Here is a 13,963-nt window from a genome sequence, read left to right on the forward strand (position 1 = left end):
TGGTAGAATAATCAAAGTAACAACTTCTGTTCATGTAGATGAAATTTTGCCTCTTTCCATATGATCTTACAGTTAACAGCACAAGTGTAGTTTCTCTCAGTGTGGGCCATGGAACTAGAAATAATATTTAAGCACATTTTTTTCTGTTTGCTGTTTCTGTTGTTCTGGCTCTTTTGGGCAATGATAAAGAACAGAAATTAAATTAAATCCCTCAGAGTATGTGGTAGTTTGAATATGCTTGGCTCAGGGAGTAGCACTATTAAGAAGTATGGCCTTGTTGGAGGAAGTGTGTTACTGTTGGGAGTGGGCAATGAGACCCTCCTCCTAACCACATGGGAGTCAATCTTCTAGCAGCCTTCAGATGAAGATGGAAAACTCTTAGTTCCTCCTACACCATGCCTGTCTGGATGGTGCCATGTTCCTGCTTTGATGGACAGAACCTCGGAACCTGTAAGCCAGCCCCAATTAAATGTTGTTCTTATAAGAGTTTGCCTTAAAAAAAAAGATTCCTTTTCTTTCCCCTCTCTCCATATGCTCATGGCCTTCCTCTCCTCTCCTCTCCTCTCCTCTCCTCTCCGCTCCTCTCCTCTCCTCTCCTCTCCTCTCCTCTCCTCTCCCCTCCCCGCCCCTCCCCTCCCCTCCCCTCCCCTCCTCTCCCCTTCCCTCTCCTCCCCTTCCCTCCCCTTTCCTTTCCTTCCCCTCTCTCTCTGCTTTTCTCTGCCTCTACTACCTTCTTAACCCACCATCCACATGCCCTGAATAAACTCTATTCTATACTAAAAACCACAAAACAAACAAACAAAAACAAAAACAAAAGACCCAACAGAGTTGTCATGGTGTCTGTTCACAGCAGTAAACCCCTAACTAAGACAGAGCAGTAGACTGAAACAACTAAGATAAAAGTTATGTAAGTAAATATTTCTCTTACATTATAAAGATAATATGTCATTTGAGGGGAATATTTGGAAACTATAGGAAAAGAATAAGGAAAAATATCATCCATGGCTTATAAAAACATTTAAAATTGTGATATGTGTGAAAGGGCCCACGATTTGTGTGTATATGTGTACATGTTTGTGTGTGTATGCATTTGTGCATGAGAATACACATGGACATTTTTGCAAATATGTATAGAAGCCAGGGGCTGGTGTCAAGTGTCTTCTTCCTCAATTGCTCTCTAATTTATTTTTTGTGACAGAATCTCTCACTGAACCTTGAACTCACTGATTCAGCTAGATTGGCTGCCTTCTTAGGCCTGTGCTGACAGGCATGTGCTACCCCACCCATCATCATTTTACATGGGCTCTGAGAGTGTACCTCAGGTCCCAGTGGCAAGAGGCTGAGCCACCTTCCTAAACCCAACAGCCATATTTTTTTAATTTATTTTTTTATATTTATCCTTACCCTCAGAATAGCTTCGTTTCTCTACCTTTAAGATTCCTCTATCCAAAGAGCCTGGGAAATGTGGTGACTTTTTGTTAACTATCAGTGCTAATTAGGGGTAATGTGCTAATGCCTTGTCTTCTCTCGTTTCTGTGTAAATGACCCAACCTCTAGACAGAACCCACATAAATAATTTTCTATAGTGGTTCTGGAACATCTTGTTCACTCCAACCACTTCTACAGATGCTCACACCCATCATCATGTGAACATTTTCATGTGAATGCCACTCTGCAGTTTGTACTCATTTTTCCTTCGCACACACATGGAGCACATGCACCTACAATGGTCCCATGGCAGAAGACACCTATCAGACATAAAACCGGACTGTAGGAACTTACAAAGAAGTGGAGGACAGCCACAAAAAAACCTTCATATGACTCAGATTGAAGAGAACGAGTAGATCAAAAAATATAACAACTCTGTAATCACTATCTATACATAGCTCACTGGAACAATTAGGCAAGTGTTTGGCAGATGGTAGGAAACAGGGTTGGAGAGTTTACAGACAAGTGAGAGCAGGGGGCTAAAATGACCCTCACAGTAACAGGTTAGAATTAGAAGCATCAATATGAACTTATATATGACTCTGTATAATTTGAGATGAAAGACACATTAGTATTGCCCTATCCCCAAATCCCCCATCTTATTGGTTCAGTATGAAAACCCTTCTCAGATATATATATCCTGGGCCTTTTTTGATATGGGCCAAGTCATATGCAGACTGCCTGAAACTACTCAAGCCTGGGAGAAACTGCAAGTGCCTACAAGCAGGCATCACTTCCAAATTTGGATCATAGGGGACTAGTGGCTCCACCTGCCTGTAATTCTCTAGTCATCTCTAAATAGACTATATACCATAAATTGACCATAATGGTTTGTATCCTGTAGCTATAACCATTTTTCCTCAATTTCCTGGCCATCTGCTGTTTTGATGGTAGATGTTTATAGTGTAAGCTAAAATTCAATAAAATCTCTAATTGCTTATTTTGTTTTTTACTCTGTGACATGAATTATTACTTGAAGTCTAGGTGCTGGCCAAGATCTATCATCCTGCCCTTGATACCTGTTTATAGAGTTCAGCCTTTCAGAAGTGTTTCAGAGCTTCTCGTCTTAGTTGAAGTTTTATTCACTGTGCACAGCTTTCCCCCTCTATGGTGCTCCGAGGAGCTGCAACTACTTGAAGCTGGGATGACTGCAAATGTATTTCTTCATCTACAAGCACCACAGCAGTTAATGTTATAATGCTTTTATCAATCATGTAACTATAATGTAGAAAATTTGTCAAATCTGTTTGAATTTTAACCAAATGTATTCATAATGTATTTATGTCTATTTTGGCTATGTAATTATCTTATTGTTTGAAAATTAGGTCTTTGGTTGCCTTTCCTTCCAATTTAAAGAATTCCATTTAGCTGTTCTTACCTTGTTTTGTGCCCTTTCGTCTTATAATGTCCTTTTTTTGTCTTTATTTCTGCTGTTTTCTTTTGTCAGGCATAGAGTCCATGAGTTTTACTCACAGATATGGCATCCATTGACATAGATTATGGTGCCATCTTCTTTGGCATCCATGTTTCCTGCAGCTAGCTGTATTTTTGGTAATATGTGACTGACTTAATAATAATAATCTTCATGAGGGTTTTCTGTTTTCAAAATTCCAGTAACAATGTGGGTACTTATTTAGGTTCATTCCCTTTGGAATTTGCTCAGAGTCTTGACTGTGTAGGTTTTATGCTTTTTGTCAAATGTGGGGATCTCCATCTCTCTAAGGATAGAAATATTACACTTGTTTTATTGTCAAACAGAATTTTCACAATTCTACATTTTATTCAGTGGAGAGTAGCAGGGTAGATAATTCTGTGTCATCTTTTCCCAGTCTCAGGGGACAAGATCACAGAAAAGCTTGTGTAAATCCACTTGTTGGTATAAACCAAGTTGTAGTAAGCACGGCTGTGATGTCCATTGACATAGATAGTGGATGCATTTCCACCGTCACAACAGAACTGAACAATAGCATTACAGCCGTCATGGCACACAAAACCACAAGTGTTTACTGCTGAGCCCTTTACAAAAGACTCGGCTGAGTTTCACTTCACATGGGCCAAATTTTCAAATGGGCCAAAATGTAGAACCAACAACTGTCAGGGAAGTAAATCTAAGCATTTCCATGTATTTGTGGCAGACACCACATAAACTGGAAGACAAAAGATGAGTGTTTTGAAAGTGATAAAAGAAAATGAAGTTGACAGTTACAGTTCGACCTTCGAGGTTAGAGTACCTGCCCATGTTCTGGTCTCAGCTCTGGTCTGGCTTGCTCTCTGAGGTTACAGTGTCCATTCACCTAGGCTCTGGCCTCAGTGCCAGCTCACCTTTTGAGGTTAAAGTGCCCACCAGAGATCAAGCTCCAACTCTAGTTTTCTCTTTCAAAATAAAATATCCACCCAAGCTCTGACGCCAGCTTGGGCTCCCCTTTAAAGTTGGAGATCTTGTCTGTGCTTCAGCCCCTAACCTAGGTCACCCTAGGAAGTCACTTGAGAGTCTAGCCAAGCCCCACTCTCCACCATGTTCTTATTCCTCTCCATAGCTCTTTACACACTCATGCCCATGCGCACACACACACACATATATATATATATATATATATATATATATATATATATCCCTAGTCACTGTAGGAAGTGACCTCTGTGTCTCATGGTTTATACCTCACATTTTGTTAATTCATTTTATCCATATTCTATTGCTCCCTTTTTGTTTTCCAAGAACTCAGGCTGCCTTAGGTCTTATAGTAACTGTGACTCAACTGCCTTTAAAATGAGAATGCTTTACATTCTTTAAGCACATATCTTTACCTCAGTCCACCTTTAACCAGCACTCTCAAATCTTATCCCTTACTTTTCTGCTTCTATCTTCTACTTCTCCTATAGCAATCCAACACAATCACTTACCACATGTGATTTCTTTCCTTGTCTGTCCACCTACACCTACAATAACATATAGTAAGTGCTATTGCTATCCATTGGCTCCCGATAAAAGTGGGTTTTAAAGAGTGATTTGTTGTAGTCGGCTGAAACTCCATTTTCATGGTGAGTTCACTGTTACACTGACCATAGCTACAGATAGTTCTCAACTTTAAGTAAAGGTCTGAGAATACAGCTTGGTGCCACAAACTACAGTCTAAAGAAAAGCATGCCACCTTAAGCAGACTACAACATAGTCTCTCGTGAACATTCAAAAAAAAAAAAAAAAAAAAAAAAACCTAAAAGTAAAGAGACAATCAGAATTGAAAAACAACAAAAATCTTAACCAGTGACCCAACTTCAGAGAGCAGGTTCCAATGCAAAAATATCAGGAGAGTGAAAAATGGCTTGTTTCCTTCAGGAATTACCAACTCCATAGTAATGAATGACTCATTGAAAGGACCTATAGGAAATCAGACACAAATCACAAAGAACAATTCCCAGTATGTTCTAACAACTCAAAGGGTATATGATGCATTCCAACATTATAGCTAGATGAGATTTAAAAAAAAAAAAAAGCTGATTCAGGAGATTAAAATAGACTACAGTAAACCAATATTGAAGAAAAGCCACGTTGAAATAGTGATAGAAACAGCAAAAATCACAGCAGGTTAAATCAGAAGTTCAGAGAAAGGCTATACCATTAGGATAAATCATTTGGAGAATATAATGTAAACCTTTGGGACAAAAGAGAGGAAAAACATAACTTAGTAAAGGTCAATGGTAATTTCTAAAAGTCCTATAAAAAGAATATATAATATTTGGTGAGTACCATGAAAAAGGGAAAATTCATTAATTTAAGGTAGGCAAGAAGGAGAATAATTTAATGCAAAAGAAGAACAGTTTCTGTTAGGAACATAGCTAAAGATAATTTGTGTAACTCAAGAAGCCCTTTTTATGTGACTTGAAATAATATGATGGCTGAGTTTGCCAGTGGGCATCTCTGATAAGAGCTAAGCCGCAGGCAGGCCACCTTGCAGCTAAGATCTGAATAGTGTTCAAGACAGGCCTTGATATTCCAGCAAACTAATTCCAACTTGGTGTTGATGTGGTAGTGAATCAGCCTCAAGATTTGAACTCTGATAGCACAATGTTGCCATCTCTAGGATTGTACAGTCATACTCTTGAGAGATATGGCTTCTCCAGCCTCTGTATTGACAGCCATCCACAAGAGGACTTGAGACTTTATGTGTGGTCTTGCCTTTGGTGACTGTCGAACTTCTGCACTGTCACTGGGCCCACAAAGGCCTGCTTGTCAGTGTTAGCTGCTGGACAGTACTCTCAAGGATTTCCTGGGAGTTCTGTCAGTGCCTCCTCCCAGCATGCCACAGCTGAAGGACTTCACAGTGGACATGTGTTAAGCCTGCAAACTTCTAAAGTGTCCTAACTGGAGAAGATTCTTTAGTGGACCCTACAGTAGCATTTCTGACCAAACAACTGTCCCCACTTGACGATATATCTGTTTAACTTTTATAGTAGCAAGACATTATAAGGAATGTTGTGAATAAACCCAGCATATTCAAAACACAAATCTTGTGGGGACATCCTAATTGCTGAGAGCCTCACATCCCACCAGCCATGCTCTCTGCAGTTCCAATCAAATCATAGAATAAAACTCTCTAAATCTAAAGAAAGAGCTGCCCGTGTATACACAGCATATCAATTACATATCAAACACAGTCTTAGCAAATTTCATAAAACAAATACTACTAGGTTTATTGCCTCAGACTAATCCAGCATAGTAGCAGTGAGTACTTCAGCATCCCACTCTCATCATTAGACTTATCAACCAGACAAAATACAGAGAAATTCCAGATTTAAATGATACCATAGATCAAATGGAACTTATAGGATCTACAGAATATTCTTCTAACAGCCCATGGAACTGTCTCTAAAATAAATCACATATTGATTTGTTTTGTGATCGATCACACATGAAGCAACTCTCACCAAACATACAAAAGTTGAAATAATTCCTTGTATTCTTTCTGGTCATAATTGGATAAAACCACAAATCAGCAACAAGAGAAATTGCAGAAAATATGCAAAAACATGGAGATTAAACAATGCAATATCGAATTATGACTGTGTCATTAAGGAAATAAAAAAATCCTATGCTTGAATGAAAATGAGGGCAGAACAGATCAAAACATATCAGATATGAACCTATGTAACGATAATAATCATAAGAAAAAAGTATCAACTTGAGGTGGATCATGAGAAAGGTTTGGGGGAGAGTAGCAGAAAGGGCTAAAAGTGGGGAAAGCAGTCTAATTCTGTTTTAATTAAAATACATTTTTAAAAAAAACTTTAAAATTTTTGAATGGAGGTATCCTTCAAGAGGGATAATACTATGCTAAGTGGTCATTTGTTATTAAACAAAAATCTTAGTACCAAGTGAGGAACACATTTCTATGAATTACTGGCCAGAAAGACCCAAAAATTCCTTGCCTCAAGAAAAACTGTACTGGCTATTTTCATTATTATCATAAAATTGGGATAAAAAAGTTGATGGAAGGACTATATTTCCAAAAATACCACCACAAAATTTGATCAAAGACATACACAAATCGAGCTGTAGGTTTTCTGGCAACTTCTTCCAAAACAGCTTGAATGAAAATGAGGGCAGAACATATCAAAACGTATCAGATATGAACCTATGTAACAATAATAATCATAAGACAAAGGTAGCCTTCATAGTCCTAGAGGTGTTTTGTGGGCTACCAGGGTAGAAAATTTATCACAAGTCTTACTCAAGCTGGGTGTGGTGGCATACCTCTTATCTTTATCACTTGAGAGAGAGAATCAGATCTATCTTGTGAGATTGAGGATAGGCTGCTCTACAAAGTGAGTTCCAGAACAAACAGAAATACAGTGAGACTTTATCTCAAAAACAAAATTTAAAATTCTAGACTATACTCTCTGCAGAAATTTTTTCTATACATGGAAAAACATGATATTACAAAAAAAAAAAAAAAAAAAAAAAAAAAAAAAAAAAACACCTGTTCACTCTGCAAGCTACAATAAATGACCTACCAAGTACCCTCAAATGCAATAGTGGCATATTATTATTGGGTAACCAACTGCTTCCCAGTTGTATTTGAACTCTACAGGAGGAAACTCTTATTTGTGCCTCTAAGTCTGCTTCAGAGCTCTTGGATGGAGAGGCCATATTCCCTAGGGAGAAACCTACTACTTTTTTTGCAGCACTCATGTTGTCAAATTGCCTTCTAAACATTCACGTTTATATTCATGAGTCACATTTATACTTTCCTCAGATAAGCTTCTTACTGCAAAGGGCAATGGTTAATACAGAAACATCTAACTGGCCAACGTATTGAGCATAAGTGATGGAAGGGTGCTTATTTCCAACTTAGAGAACTAGGGCTCAGAGAACATGAAAAAGGGAAGGTAGAAAGATGTGAGATCTGAGGATGGGAAAATGTACACCAAAAAGATTCCCTGGAGTTAGCATAGCCCTGAACTCGTGAACTCACTGCAGCTATTGTTGTCTGAACAAATCCTGTACAAAACTGGACATATCAAGCTTTTGTCGTATATGGGATAGGAGCTGATGGGGCTCAACTCCTCTCAAAAGGACTATTAGCAATTAGATCTGATTCATAATATACTTTGTTCTGCAGTGTAGCCACAGATGGATTGCTCTTCTTCCATATGTAACCTCTCGCTCACAATCAGACAGGTAACTCTGGTTAAATACCATGGATCACACATGAGAGTGGGAAGAGGAATCATTGAAAAGGATGCCTTCAAGAAATAGAGGAGCTCATGGAAGGGAATGAAGGGTGGAAATGACTACATCCATTACATAATTGTCAAATGAAAAGAGAAGACAAAATCAACCAGTAGTTTATGAAGTGTTTATGAAGATAAAAGCAACTTGGTAGAAAATGGACAGTCTTCATTCACTCAAAAAACAATCCAGGTCTTCACTCCAAACCATAGAAGTAGACACACAAGCAGGACTTTTGTATAAAGTTTGATAGCAGCTTGGCTTCTAGGAGCTCCAGATAAGAGGAGCCCCAGATGCTAAACATCAAAGGACTAAGGAAACCATGTTGTGGACAGAGCAAAAAGATGTTCAGTTATGCTAAAGGAAGAATTAAGGTGGTCAGAACCCCGTGGCCTAAGAACTTGTGACTCCCATTCCTGTGTTAAAATCTTAGCCCCCAGTGTGATGCTATTAGGAGCTGTTTCTTTGGAGAAGTGATAAAATCATTAAGGTGGAGCCTTCATGTTGGATTCCTGCCCTTGCAAAAGAGACCTGAGAGGCTACACTGCCTCTTATACCAGTGAAGACACAGCAAGAAGACGGCTCTGAAGAACCAGGAAGCAGACCCACTAGATACTAAATATGCCGTTCCCCTGATCTCAATCTTTCCAGCTCCTGGAAAGTGAGGCATAAATTTCTGCTGTTTTACATTATCCAATTGAATATACTTTGCTATAGCAAGTTGAACAGGCAAAACAAGAACACACACAGAATCAATCTCAAGAACAGCATGCTAGTGACAGGGAATGCCAGATATATTTACATGCTGTATTAGACCATTTTAAAATTGTAACTGAAGGAGAAAATGTAACCTGTAGAGAAAGAAAGCAAATCAGTAGTTTCCTGGTGCTAAAATTATGGAAGACAGAAAGATGTGTGGTTTTGCCTTCCGTTACTATCACAAACAACTCAGCTAATCAGCTTATCAAGAGAAAAGGTTCATTATGGCTCATGATCTCAGAGGGTTCTGTCCATGGCAAAGTGAACTACTGGGACCACTCAGGAAACACCCTACACCACAGGAGGCACAGGGTACAGTAACCTACAAACTTACCATGTAGCCAGGAGGAAAAGAGAAAGAGACAACTATACCTCATAATCCCTTTTGAAAACTCTCCAATGAATGAAACTTGCAATCAGAACCCATTATCTCCAAGCTCCCACCACCTCCCAATAGCACAAAACCTTTGGGAGAGCATTCCACATCCAGAATATAGCAAGCAAGAAAGAAGACGCAAACCTTTTTGGATTTTGAAGAATGTTTTTTATTTTGTTTGAAGGCTGCATAGGTAAATAAATGTACTAAAATATATCTTAATATACACTTAAAATGATATATCTGTATATGTTACATATATGTATACATATGCATCATATACATACACATACATATACATCATATACATACACATACATATGTATGTGTATATGTATACATATGCATCATATACATACACATACATATACATCATATACATATACATACGCATACATATATACATATATATGTATGTGTATATGTATAACCATAATGAAAGTTTTTCTGTGATCTTGTGTTTGAAGAAAAGAGTGATTGATGTGCACACACACACACACACACACACACACACATGAAATCAGCTTTAAGAAAAGTGAGTAGAAAATAGAAAACTCGGAGCCAAGGGTATGCAAATTGCTGCTTGACCTAGTACTTGTGGTGATAAGGAGCAGAAAGGTCAGTGTCTCTCTTGGAAGCTTTTCTAACAGCAGAGAGCACAATGCTATGAGAATTTCCAAGTAGCCTCGATAGGAGAGAAAGGCTAAGCAGTAGGGTAGCACTCTGGGATGACAAAGAACATGTTAGCAGTTTAGCACACCTGTGCACACTGGAGGGCATTGTGCAGGCCACACCCAGAGACCCAGACATTCTTCCACCACTGTGTCCACTTCTCTGCTCTTTAGCAGTCCCACCTTTATCACCACTGACATTCCATATTTCCAGAGCCAGGCGCATTCACCAGGCCTAAGTGACAGAGGATGGGACTAGTAACAGCTAGTCAAGAGCCTGGGCTTCATTGCCATGCATTCTCTCTCTCAGTTAAAGAAGTGTTGGGGTGGGAGCTCCTCATAACCTGAATTCTCTGTGTTGGGCACAAGGGTGGATAAAGTAAACAAGCAAGGCTTCTTCAGAGAGGAGAACGCCAGGGGCCATGGTGGTGGTTGGACAGGTCCCCTTGTCACAGTCTGACATCTTTCATCAGGGACACTGGCTGAGCTTACTTCTCTGTTCCTAATGAGAATCTCTGGTATCTGTGTGTCTTCACCAGTTAGACAAGCAGGACAGACTAAAGACTAAGGCCCTCTGGAGCCTGGTCTGAGACACACACCCATAGCCCCTGGCCACAGAGCAAAGGGAGAAAATCCACCAACTCTCTCCACAGGGCTGGCTTACTTGTATGAGGATTGGTGCTAGATTGGTGCTTATGCTGTAGTCATGAGCTATCCAGACTTTCTGAATCTGGTGGTGGTGGTGGTGGTGGTGGTGGTGGTGGTGGTGGTGGTGGTGGTAGTGGTGGTGGTATGTGTGAATGGTGGGAGGTTCTGTGTTTCCCTAAGTCCTTCTGAGCATGGCTACTGCTAGTGTCCCAGCAAGCTGAGATTCTGTAAGATACTAAATCTCCTTCCAGATCTGCCACAGAGAAAAGAGTGAATGATAATCTGTACCTTAATACTAAGTTGTTATCGTTAAGATGTGAGCCAAAAGGCTCACTTTGAAGGGGTCTCCAAGGACTCTGATTGGCCTAAATGGAAAAGCCATTCTCTGCCACAGCCTTGTGTATAAACTCACTTGTCACTGGAGAGAACATTTTTGTGGTGTGTTGCCTAAGACACCAGCCTGTTCTTTCTTGTGGTATTGGAGTGGAGCATGAAGGTTCCTGCCCAGCCTAACCCTTCAGAGCCAGGAAGCATTTCTGCAGGAAGAGAAATCTGAGACAGCTCACAGCAAATATGTCATGCAGGAGGGAGAGCTGGCCTCAGGATGTGAGGAAACTTCCCAGGAAAAGTCACCTGCAAACATCTGTTTGTTCCCCTGCTTGACCTAATGTCTTTCTCCCTTAGGGGGTTATTAATGCATATTTTATTACTGAATCTTTTTGTAAAAACATGCTCTTTTCTCAGAGAATATTGTAGTTTTATGCTTACAAATAGCTCAAGAACTTTATCACAGACCCAGAAGCCCTGCCTTTCTTAGTTTCTAGGAGGAAGCCTTTCAACACTGCACACATGTGCTGCAGCTTTCCATCGGCTGGCATCTTGGATTTACTTGGAAGGGTTAAGGTTATTTTCCCAGCTTACAAAGAGCACATAGAAATCAGAAGAGCTTGTGTGTTATGGACAATAGGAGGACCTCCCACCTGGCCTTACAGGACCTGTGTTTCTCCTTCCCCACCCATAGCCCAGGTCAGCAGCCTCCTGCTCCTAGGCTCTACACTGCCCTGCCCTGCTAGAGAGAACCCAACAGTACAGGTCTGCACAGGCTCCTGCTGCATCTGAGGGATAACAGGAAAAGCACAAAGCTGCCCATGAGATCACTAGCTTAACACTTGGCTCTTCTGAGAAGGCTCTATTCCCTTAGGCTGGCCTTCCATCCCTGGAATTGAGTGACATGCTGTCAAGACTACCTAGAACTTTCCCAGATCCAGTTATTTGCATTTCCCAACTCCCTTCTAAGAATCCTGCCAGGATGAGGAACATCTTTATTGAACCAATAAAGATAGGCAAAATGCCCCTTCTTCCTGTCTCATGCATGCACTGGACCACATGTCAGACTCTCTGATACCTCAGAATGGGTGGTTCCTTGTGAATGTCCTAAATAGCTATGAGAGTAGCTCTCCTTACTGACACCTGTGAAGCTCCCAGAACGACTCAACCCTCAGAAGATAATGACACAGCAGGCAAGCCACACATTGGGAATGACCTTGGGTTACAATTGCCTACATGGAGAATGGCGAGGCCACTAGAATGTTACTAGCCCTGGACTTTTACATTATTATATATATAATATATATTATTATATTATATATATAATATATTATATATTATATATATTATTATATATATATAATAGAAACAACTGAAAGTGTTGGTTTCTTTGTTCTTGGCCTTACCCCATGTCCCTTCTCCAATTCCTGCAGACTTAGAGAGATTTCCTTTTCTAATTCTCTCTAGTTGGGCTCATTCATCAAGTGTCCATTGCACTTTCTAAAAGTGGTACTTGTGCTTTTCTACATAGATACGTCTTTGGGAAGTACATACTCTACAGAGAGTCCTAGCTGGTATCTTGAACAAAACAATCAATAAACAGTTATTCATTAACTTAATGAGTAAATGAAGCAAAGTACTTAAATTTCTCTTATGACACTTGAATTGTTGAGTGGCCTAGAGTGGAAGGTATCATGACAGACAACATGGCTATGAGTTGGCAAGACTCTCAGTTAGAGTGTTGGTGCTAAGACTTTGACCAAGGACTGACTTCAGTATGGTACTAGGATGTGCCTCTTAAACAGATCTCACCTACAGCAGGTGTAAGCATAGAGTACCAGAGACGTCCAGAAGGAGAGACACAATCAGAAATAGGTGAGACTTGGGAAAGATACAAAATGTGAGATTTATGGAGATGACGCAAGAAGAAGAGATGGGAGGGGGATCAAGAGATAACCAGGCTCAGTCCCAAGGGCTTTGGTTCTCAGACTGAGAAGCCTGGACTTCACTCTATAGGCAGGTGGGTGAAGAGAAAGCAGGGTAAAGATCCCTGAGTTTTATGCACAATTTTGATGGGTCATTAGTTTTAAATTTTAGAACATGACTTAGCAGCCAATACCAGGTTCAATGAGCATGTAAAAAATAAAGAATGGCCAGAATATTGAAAAACCAGTACCACTAGTGTGAAAACAGGCACAAGTGACAAGGGCCTCATAGAAACAGGAGCTGCCAGTATCTCTGAGTTGAAACATCATGGCTATGAAGAATGGAGGTGGTACATAGGAGAAGAGCCATAGTAGGAGACAGCACAGAGGCTATGGGGAGGTTCTGAGTTTCATAGTGACATACAGGTTGCAGGGCCATGAACCCTGATGAGATCAACCAACCATGCCTGCCCCCTTGGCCTGTATCTATCTCCTACTGTGACTTCAGGGGTCATCTACATCTGACATAGAATGAACTGTGCATTCCTGAGCATGTAGACTGAAGTATGAGCAGCGGCTTTGCATTCAGAAAAATGCCACATGATATTTTTAAGACAGGCTCAATCTAAGCTAAAAGGTAAAATGTTCACCTTTGTGTTTCAAGCAAACAGGACATGAAGCTGACTACTGTAAGCCATTCCTTCATGTAATTATTTTGTGGGTGGGTAGCCACACAAAGAGAATGAAGTCACAAGTAATGTCTGGGTTCTGGGTAGAATCACAGTGGCATGTTAGCTGTGGTTATGTCAACGACTGATTTTCCCTGATTGTCCTTGAGACCATAAGAACTAAATGATTAGTTCTCAGAGTTACTGGCAATATTCCTCCTCTTGACATGTGCTGAGAATAATAATGCATCCATTCATTTACTGAGCCTGTACTGTGTCCCAGGGCTGATTTAGGAACCAGACAAATTCAATAATTTGATGACGAGAAACAACACTGTTATCGCCAAAGATTTTGCTCAAAACCCGCAGAATTG

Source organism: Arvicanthis niloticus, chromosome 7, assembly GCF_011762505.2.
Source record: "Arvicanthis niloticus isolate mArvNil1 chromosome 7, mArvNil1.pat.X, whole genome shotgun sequence".
NCBI classification, from domain to species: Eukaryota; Metazoa; Chordata; class Mammalia; order Rodentia; family Muridae; genus Arvicanthis; species Arvicanthis niloticus.